General features: G+C 33.2%; 2 long non-coding RNA genes across 2 annotated transcripts; one reads left to right on the top strand and one right to left on the bottom strand.

Annotated features, from left to right (window-relative positions):
• Positions 1-334: 334 nt before the first annotated feature.
• Positions 335-3,849, bottom strand: LOC128984108 (uncharacterized). Its single transcript, XR_008489979.1, has 2 exons — positions 3,705-3,849; positions 335-547 (listed from the first exon to the last, which is right to left on the bottom strand). It is a non-coding gene; the product is annotated as an uncharacterized LOC128984108 (long non-coding RNA).
• Positions 3,850-6,278: 2,429 nt separating this feature from the next.
• LOC128983660 (uncharacterized) lies at positions 6,279-7,016 on the top strand. The gene is made up of 2 exons (XR_008489886.1): positions 6,279-6,491; positions 6,790-7,016. It is a non-coding gene; the product is annotated as an uncharacterized LOC128983660 (long non-coding RNA).
• The last annotated feature ends 3,064 nt before the right edge of the window (positions 7,017-10,080 follow it).

Here is a 10,080-nt window from a genome sequence, read left to right as displayed (position 1 = left end):
TGCAGATTTTTTTTTTTTAAATTTAAATTTAGAGAGGAACCACATTGCTGTACAGGGTTTCACAAAAATCCGTAGCACGCAATGCATAACCGGATTCTACATACAAAAATAAGATCCACCATTTTGTATTTTTCACATAAACATTTACATAAACGCTTTTATCTTTGACTTTTCCCAACAAATCTTTATGAAACTTTGTATGTAGGTTAATAGAAATAATGTGAGAGCTAATTATCTTGGTTCATTACAAAATTTCAAAATGGCAGTCATGTCAATCTTTTATAAAATCAGTCATTCCTTAGGCATTTGAATGGAAAAAAATAATACTAAATGCTTTAATAAACCATCTTTACACACATTTGATGTTTATTAGATCAATATTTTATTTGGGTTACAGTGAACAAATATTTGGTAACAGATACCCTGCATTACAAGAACCTAATGGTGGATTTTAAACACATCTAGTTTCCTTTGTAGACCAAAAGTAGGAACACTCAACGTTATCACAGCATTTCAGATGTTCCGGGGCAGATGTAACATTGCTGCACTGCAAAAAACAATAGAACACATTTAAATTATTACGTCATATCACTTAAATAGTCATTTGTGTAACAAGTGGGCGAAGTGGCACTTTGCTGCACATGAGGGAAATGTTTGTACATGAAAGGGTTCTTGAGTAGAGCTAAGGCACATTGTGCTCACGTTACACATTATATTTACATTATACATTATTCACATTGTATAGTACAAAAAGTTCCTAACTGCTGCATTTACCTACTTTTGCTACCCTCTTTTTTGCCGCACACCATTATTCCAACCAAACAACACAAAACACCGTGCTTTTATTAGGCACGTGTACGCGTCAAATAATTTGGCAATACTTAAAGATATTACAACTACGATCAGCTGTTGTAGTGTTTTCCATTTCGTTTAACGCTTGGATTTGACCTAAACGTGTTGTTAAGTGTTTTAAAGACTAATAAATTCTATGATTTATATTAACTGTAGGGAAAATATAATGTGTAACACGAGTCCCTAGTTACAGAAATAACTATTCATACACTAAACAACTACTTTTATGTTAGGTTAAATGCAAGCGTTGAGCGAAAATAGAATGTTAACACGAAACAACAGGTTATTCGTGGTATCAATACTCAAAGGCTGTTAAACGCTGCACTAGCTGATCATAATCGCTGTATATTTAAGTGTTGCCAACATATTTTCAAGCATATTACGTGCCTTACAAAAGCACTTTGTTTTGTGTTGTTTGTTTGGAATACTGGAGTGCGGCAAAAGTAAGTAAATATAGCAATTAGCTACTTTGCGTGCTATCAGTGCACGGAAGCCTGCTTTCTCAGGTAACCGTAGGAAAAATACGTTATGTTAATCGAAACACTAATATGATCAGACTAGGCAATTAAAAATCATTCAAACACGTACTACAAAAATATACTGTAAATTTTGGTTAATTAATTTATACCCTATTAATAAATATTAAAAATATTACTATTTATAAGGCAAATTATTAGTCAACTTAGTATACAAATTTCAAACTGTTTCAATTAGGTCAGATTTTAAATAATTTATACTACATCCGAAATTCTAATTGATTCTTGACTTCCTAAATTAAGATATAGTACCTGGGGACCGAGCTTTGCTCGGAGAAAATCATTAGTTCACTCTGAAAGCAGTCTTAGTATTGGAGATACATAAATCCATTCCCAAACTCCACACGGCTCGCCTTTACTACGTCCTACTCCATTTCCTACGTCATTGACCTGTTTCCCTCCATTCCCATAGCATTTCAGAATTGCAGACACCTTAATCTAATCGTCATAAACAGTTCCCACGCTCCATACTACTCGCCTTTACTACTTCCTTCACCACTTCCTACGTTGCAAACCTGTTTCCCTCCCTTCCCATTGCATTTAAAGATTGCAGATACCTTAATCTAATCGTCATAAACAGTTCCTACACTCCGGACTACTCGCCTTGACTACTTCCTTCAACACTTACTACGTCGCGGACCTGTTTCCCTCCCTTCCCATAGCATTTTAGGATTGCAAATACCTTAATCTAATTGTCATAAACAGTTCCTACACTCCGGACTACTCGCATTGACTACTTCCTTCGCCACTTCCTACGTCGCGGACCTGTTTCCCTCCCTTCCCATAGCATTTTAAGATTAATTTTTTTTTTTTTTTCTAATTTCGACATCATAAGATGTGGGATTGCCCCTGAACTGGTTATAATAACTAATATAATGGTTTTAAATACCTTCACTCAAAACTGACCCGCCTGATGATGGTACAACTTCGTGCCGAAACCTAGGTCGTAATAGCCGACTATTTTGAACTGGTGACTGAAGGTATTTAAAACCATTATATTAGTTATTTTTGGATTGCAAATACCTTAATCTAATCGTCATAAACAGTTCCCACACTCAGGACAGCTCGTCTTGACTACTTCCTTTACCACTTCCTACGTCGCGGACCTGTTTTTCTCCCTTCCCAAAGCATTTTAGGATTGCAGATACCTTAATCTAATCGTCATAAACAGTTCCCACACTCCAGACTACTCGCCTTGACTACTTCCTTCACCACTTCCTACGTCACGGACCTGTTTCCCTCCCTTCCCAGGGCATTTTAGGATTGCCCATACCCTTATCTAATCATCATAAACAGTTCCCACACTCCGGACAGCTCGCCTTGACTACTTCCTTCACCACTTCCTACGTCACGGACCTGTTTCCCTCCCTTCCCATAGTATTTTAGGTTTGCCCATACCCTTAATCTAATCGTCATAAACAGTTCCCACACTCTGGAAAGCTCGCCTTGACTGCTTCCTTCACCACTTCCTACGCCGCGGACCTGTTTTCCTTCCTTCCCATAGCATTTTACGATTGCAGATACCTTAATCTAATCGTCATAAACAGTTCCCACACTCCGGACTACTCGCCTTGACTACTTCCTTCACCACTCCCTACGTCGCGGACCTGTTTCCCTCCCTTCCCATAGCATTTTAGGATTGCAGATACCCTAATCTTATCGTCATAAACAGTCCCCACACTCCGGACTGCTCGCCTTTACTACTTCCTTCATCACTTTCTACGTCACGGAGCTGTTTCCCTCTATTCCCATAGCATTTTATGATTGCCTTTACTACTTCCTTCACCACTTCCTACGTCACGGACCTGTTTCCTTCCCTTCCCATAGCATTTTAGGATTGCAGATACCTTAATCTAATCGTCATCAACAGATCCCATACTTCGCACTGCTACCCTTGACTACAATGTATCGAGTAATCTTCAGTATAATCTTTGCTAAATATTAACAAGGGATGTTTTTCCTTTTGTACTGTATTTGTAATTTGCTAGTATACTGTGGGTAGTTGGCTTATTATGAACACATGCTACAACTTCAAGTCTTTTGTTTACTTTTTCCTTGTTATTTAATTCAGCCAACATGGTTACCTAGCAACCCATAAGACTAATGTTAAAAAAATGTGATTTTCAGTTCTATTTTTCTACGTAATTAGATTTTTGTTGGCAGTTCTAACCGCAGTAAACTTGTTTTTAGGCCAGAAATAAACTATTTACAACATTTGAAGAAAATCGTCGGAGCCGTTTTCGAGATCTTTGTGCAAGCAAGCATACATACATACAAGCAAACATTTCTCATATTAGAGTATAGGATTTAAATTACCTGTAAGCCCCTTGATAGACAGGCAAATGCTGGACAAAGTTGAAATGCCAACAACGACAATATCACTACAAGTAGAATAGACCGCAGCATGGCTCTGTCACCTACCTCCTCAGCTATGCAGTCACTGAACTGAAACGTTTGGTGGTTAAATGCTACAATAGGTCGTAAATTATTTGAGCTGATTTTTTATCAACTGCTATTGTTACTGAAGTTTACTTAAGGTGTAGAAATCGATTACTACCATGTCTCAGAATATTTAATCTAGAACATTTGTATACAACCATATTTCCTGGTCATATTTTTTTATTTTTAGCAGTAACTTAATAAGCATTCTTATTGATATCTATTTTGATCAGGTGTTAAAAGAAATCATTTACACAAAATTTCCCATGTTTACCTATCAGTATCACCGTAATAGTAATAAATATCCGTCACATCTATTACTACACAGGTTGAATCTGTACAGTAAAATATTTGTAGGAAGGTACGTTATCTTTAAGGTAGGTATTTAACTTATTAACCCTATGAATTACTTGGAAAAGTTAACGATCGTTTTAGTTTTAACTGTTGTCAACTTCATTTTTATAGAATCGGTCCAAACGCTTAAAAAGGTTGTCCTGGGTCAGGGGTGACAAAAATATTAAAAAAATAACACAGACCATTTAAATGCAAAAACATCATTTCAGTTTTTGTAACATACTAAGTAGTATGTGTGTATGTAGCACTACTTTTTATTATAAGGTTCAATTTCCTTTGATGTTATATTGTATTGAAAATTATACAAATGTATAATCATTATAAACACATGCATCTTTAACTAAGTGTGCGTCGTCCTCAAAACAACCCCGAACCAACTGTTGTTTAGAGTTAGGCACTGAAACATTCACCTTTTATAGGTCTCCGGCCACTCGTTATGCAGATGTTTTATTTTAAATTTACTATTGAGTCACTTTATATATATACTACTCGTATTTCCTATCTAACCTCCATTGCAGCTAAATACATTTATAGGAATCAATACATTTATAGGTGCTTTATTGAGTGTTAATCAGATTAAGTTGATTATAAAAATAATCCCGCCACAGCAAACCTGCAGACTAAGCGAATTTCCATTTGCCTGAATTGATTCTAAATTAAATCTATTTAAATAACTTTAGGTTTAATGAGTACCTATATTTGCTGCTACAGAGAATAAAGTGTGTTTTAGTAAAATATTTGTAGCTTACTATAAAATAAATACATTTGCCAATTTTGATCAAAATAATTCCATAAACAAGCAAACTACAACATTTGACAATATTCTCCATAAAAAAAAACATAAAAATTTCAATTTTGCAGTTTTTGATTTTTTTGTAACCAATAATTGAACAAAAACACTTTGGTATGCTAAATTATTTGTTTGATAAGCTCTTTAAAATGGTTTAGAGATAAATTGGAAAGTTTTGTGTTTTAAGGGTCAAAAATGAAAGAAAAAACATTTATAGCCCCATAAAACCCCCCGTAAAGTCCTGTTCCCATGGTCCGATCATGCTGGTTTGCGAACTCATTCAAGTTTATCCTGCCTTACACCTTCAAACAATATTTCGTCAAAATCGAAGAAAAAATACCTAAATTATCACGTTCCCGGACCTTTTTATATATACATATTTAAACATTTGAACGAATAGTGTTTATGGCCTCTATGGAGATCAAAATGAAAAAGTATATCGGTCCCGGCTCCAGGTCTTACCGTGCCACTTATGGTAATAACTTATTTTTTAAAGGGAAATTCACTAAAACTAACTAGTATATACTCATATCTACAACGAGAATAAACAACAAAGATTAATACGAATCAAAGATTAATCATCAAACATCAAAGTACCTAGGTGTGGTGTAATGATCAATAACAATTTTGAATTGATTGAACATCAAAGGTCTGAATAACAAATTAAACACCTAATTTTATCACGAACAAGTGTAATCAAGCAAAACACAATCTTTAATCTATTCTACTAATAGATCAGATTAGAGAAAATCTGCTGTGTTAATACATAATATCGCGATAAACGATAGGCGTAGAAGATGTAACGTGTTTGCCTCTCACAACTGCATTAAAGAGAGAAATAATATGCAAATAATTATTTAATTTTTTAGAGAAAATTATGAACACTACATAGGGTAACAAATACCCCACTCAGTTCATGGTGGTTTAAGAGTCCTTTGATTGGTCCTTGTAGTTTCACATTAAGGGTACTATACATGCAACATGAAAATTGTGAGAATCCTCTACAAAGCGTAAGTTTACCTTAATGATAACATACCTTCCCACAAATATTTTACTGTATAGATTCAGCCTGTAATGTAGTGACGGATATTTATCACTATTACGGTTATACTGATAGGTAAACATGGAAAATTCTGTGTAAATGATTCATGTTAACACATGATTAACATAGATATCAATAGGAATGCTTATGACATTACTGCCAAAAAGAAAAAAATACATGACCAGGTAATATAGTTGTATACAAGTTTTCTAGATGAATATTCTGATACATGGTAGAAAGTAATCGATCTCTGCACCTTAAGTAAACTTTAATAACAATAGCAGTTAATGAAAGAATCAGCTCAAATAATTTACGACCTATTGTAGCATTTAACCACCAAACGTTTCATTTCAGTGACTGCATAGCTGAGGAGGTAGGTGACAGAGCCATGCTGCGGTCTATTCTACTTGTAGTGATATTGTCGTTGTTGGCATTTCAACTTTGTCCAGCATTTGCCTGTCTATCAAGGGGCTTACAGGTAATTTAAATATATCTCAATTTAGGAAGTCAAGAATCAATTTGAATTTTCTGGATTTAGTGGAACTTTTTTTAAAAATCATTGTAAGTTTTATCCTTAGTTGCTATTAATTTTATTCATGTATTGTAATATTGTTCTATTCCTGGTTTATAAACAAAAATTTGCAACATATTTGTGTAGTAGGGGTTTGAATAATTGTCTAATTACGTAGGCTGCTCATTGTATTGTTTTCTATTTATATATATAATATTTTGAAATAAATTGACGTAATGCTACAAATGTGTCTTAATGTTTGCAGTGCAGCAATGCTACAAATGCTCCGGAACATCTGAAATGTTGTGAACACGTTGAGTGTCTGTACATGTGGTCTACAAAGGAAAATATCTGCGTTTAAAATCCGCCATTATGTTCTTGTAATGCAGCGTATATGTAACTCAAATTAAATATTGATCTAATAAACATCAAATGTGCGTGAAGATGGTTTATTATAGCATTCAGTATAAATATTAAATTGTTGGAAACATATTATTGTAACGCTATATCTTTTTCCAGTGGTAGTACCACAACGGTACTAAATTAGTTAAATACCCTGTAAGAAATGTAAAGGATACGAAACGCTTATAATAACAACTTATCATTCTGAATTAATTACGATTACTTTAAAAGATATAAAAAATCCTTAGGTAACATCTTTGTCTATTTATTTTACCTTCCCATCAAACGTAATTTCAAAAGATGTATTTGCAGTTTCTATTCAAGTTGTCGTTTTGAAAGTGAAAATCCGCTCTATTGGTGTAGCTTTTAATAAAATTAATTGCATTACGGACCACCTAGCAATAGTTTGAAATTCACTGGTCCAGAATATTTTAATTAACGCCAAATAATAATTTACGGAATTTTAATCAGTTGAGTTTCTATAACAATATCAGTCAATGTCTAAAATCTCTAGCAGGTTCAGAAAATGGATTTTCACATTATTATATTCTGTTCCGTGTCAACTGATTTTCCTAACTTTACCAAATTATATTTACCTATTATACTAACCGAAAGGCATGGACACTTCTGTTTACATTTATAACGTATTTCTTTAACTTATTTTTTTTATAAATCAACATTTTTAAAAGAAAAGGGGTAATCGTTAAACATTTTTGAAACTGTAAATTCAAAAGAATTGTTTGCATTGTTCTTTACAGATTTTTATAAATAGTAATTTATCATCCCAACGGATATTATTTAGTGACGTTTATTAGTAAAAAAAAGCTATTCCGAACGTATTTTGATATTTGCAAACAATAATATAAACGAAACGTATATTACAATAGAGAAACTAGTTTTACATGAAGCGCATGGAATTCGCGCTTCAGTGCATTAAGCTTTCAACTAAACATTACAAAGGGGGTTCATTTGTTGTATTTGGATGCGTATTTTGAGCAACTATTGAGTCCCACAGTTTAAAGTATTTATTAAAAAACAATGGTTCTAAATTTGGTTCAACTGACTGATATTTTTCAAAAGGTTTATGTTTCATTTTTGTACGTGTGATTTATTTTTTAAATCTAATTCTATAAACAAGCTAAATACGAGTGTAACCTGGAAAAATATTGATACCAAACTAAAATAGGAAAATTTGTTAAGGAATGTATTCAAGTACAATAATTTTACTAAATTCATGATCATTCAACAATCCTTAGTATAATTTACAGTAGGTTTAATTTAAAAAAGTTTATTTGGTATTTAATAATTAGATGTGTAGGCTTAATATAGGCCTAGCTCAGAGTAAATTTAATAGTTACTGACTTACGTAAAATCCAGACTTTGTCCTTCGTAATGTAGGGGTTGTAATCAAGACTTTTTAACTATTTCTCTGCTGTTGTGTGTAGACGTAGACTCTTGATAGTTGGGCCTATTAAAAACTTAACAGATTAAATTCAATCAGCAATTCAATAATGGTTCAATAATGAAGCAGTAGAAAGAGCAATTTCACATCATAATATAGCTTGTCAAGCTTTTGAAAAAAAAACTAGTCTTGATTACTCCACAACGTATTTTTGTATTAAATTATGATGTTTCTCAACGAGGTGCTGTTCTTAGTAGGAATAGTACTAAGCAGTGGGTAACCAATTTCAGAAATATTGCTATCGCATTATACGTGAACCCAACTGCTAGGCCTTGCATATGGTCTAAACGTTCACCATACTGTATGCTGGCAATACTGTATGCGTGCAAATCTATCAACCCGTTAGTGACCTGGTTCTATCAGGGATTGGAGAATACTTCCGATTTTTACGGAGCTATTTCAAACACAATATTTTTGTTACCAAACCTTACAAGTGTTTTAACCTTTTGTGCTAGTGAGCAGATTTTTGTAACTATACGAAAGAAAGTTTCTACAATACAGATACCTACCATGATATACTCCGAGTAATGAAAACGTTTAGAAACAATAGGAACACGTGTAGATGTGAGTAGGGAACTACCTACCTCAAGTTACGTCACACAAAAAATGGTACAGTATGGATATGTATAGGCTAGACTTCAAGTTAATAACTTTAAGGAAGTGTGAGTATTTTTAGCTAAACATATAACCAAACTTTAAACATAATGTATAATTTGACAGTTTTTTTGTTACTCATTTCAAGCAAATAAGTCGCTCAAGTATTCGTCGTAATATGCATAGCAAATTCTTCTAGCTCATGGTCATTAAAAATACACCCGTCGCAGCAAACCTGCACACTAAGTACATTTCCATTTAGCTGGACGGACTTTGACAAAAATGATTCCTTAAACTTGGTTGATTTATTTCCTATTAAAATAACTTAAGATTTAACAAGTACTTAGCTTTTTAGCTTCAAGGAAGGAGAAGTGTATGTTCGTTACCTGACAATATTACTTTCTTCAGGGATGTTAAATAGTTTTTTTAATTACTAAATATCTTTAATTAAGCGTTTTAAAGTTAATTTAGTTTATAATTTAACTCTCATGTAAGCGATCCCATAAGAGAATCGTCAGAGATTTTAATTCTTACTAATATAACTTTCGTGTTTTATAGATATATCATTATGTTCTAAAGTAGCATGTCAGCTATAAAACGTAAGATGATGTATGTATTGTGAATAAGATATTTTTTCACCGTTATAAAGGTAAACTTCAATACCCTCTAACTGCAGTTACTAACACGGTCACCTTTGGTTACTACTGTATACAGAACTGCAGAAATTGAAGCCGAGTCGGTGGCTCAACAGTTTATTAATTTACTCGTATTTCTTACACGCATGTATAGTATAATGAGGTCGATTTGTGTCTTATTATCTTATCTGCTTTTAAGGTTTCGTCACCGTTTCAAGTGTATCTGGCTATTTTGTATTAGATAGTTTAATTTGATAAACTAAACGTAATTTCATACAAGAACTGCAATAGGCTAAAATAAAACACCAAAAATTCATAAGCAATACAATAATACAAAAACTAGTCTAAACAAGTAAACTTTCCAAAACTATGTATTAAACACTATTCTAGCATTAAAGCTTTTTATTATTGGACATTTTTTATTGTCGTATTTAATTGCAATACATTACCAACAACTATAATT

The sequence above is a fragment of the Macrosteles quadrilineatus genome, unplaced genomic scaffold (genome assembly GCF_028750875.1).
Source record: "Macrosteles quadrilineatus isolate MER2022 unplaced genomic scaffold, UCM_ALF_1.0 Scaffold_1__1_contigs__length_201487025, whole genome shotgun sequence".
NCBI lineage: Eukaryota > Metazoa > Arthropoda > Insecta > Hemiptera > Cicadellidae > Macrosteles > Macrosteles quadrilineatus.
Note: the sequence above shows the minus strand (reverse complement) of the source record. Positions and strands in the feature narration are given on the sequence as shown.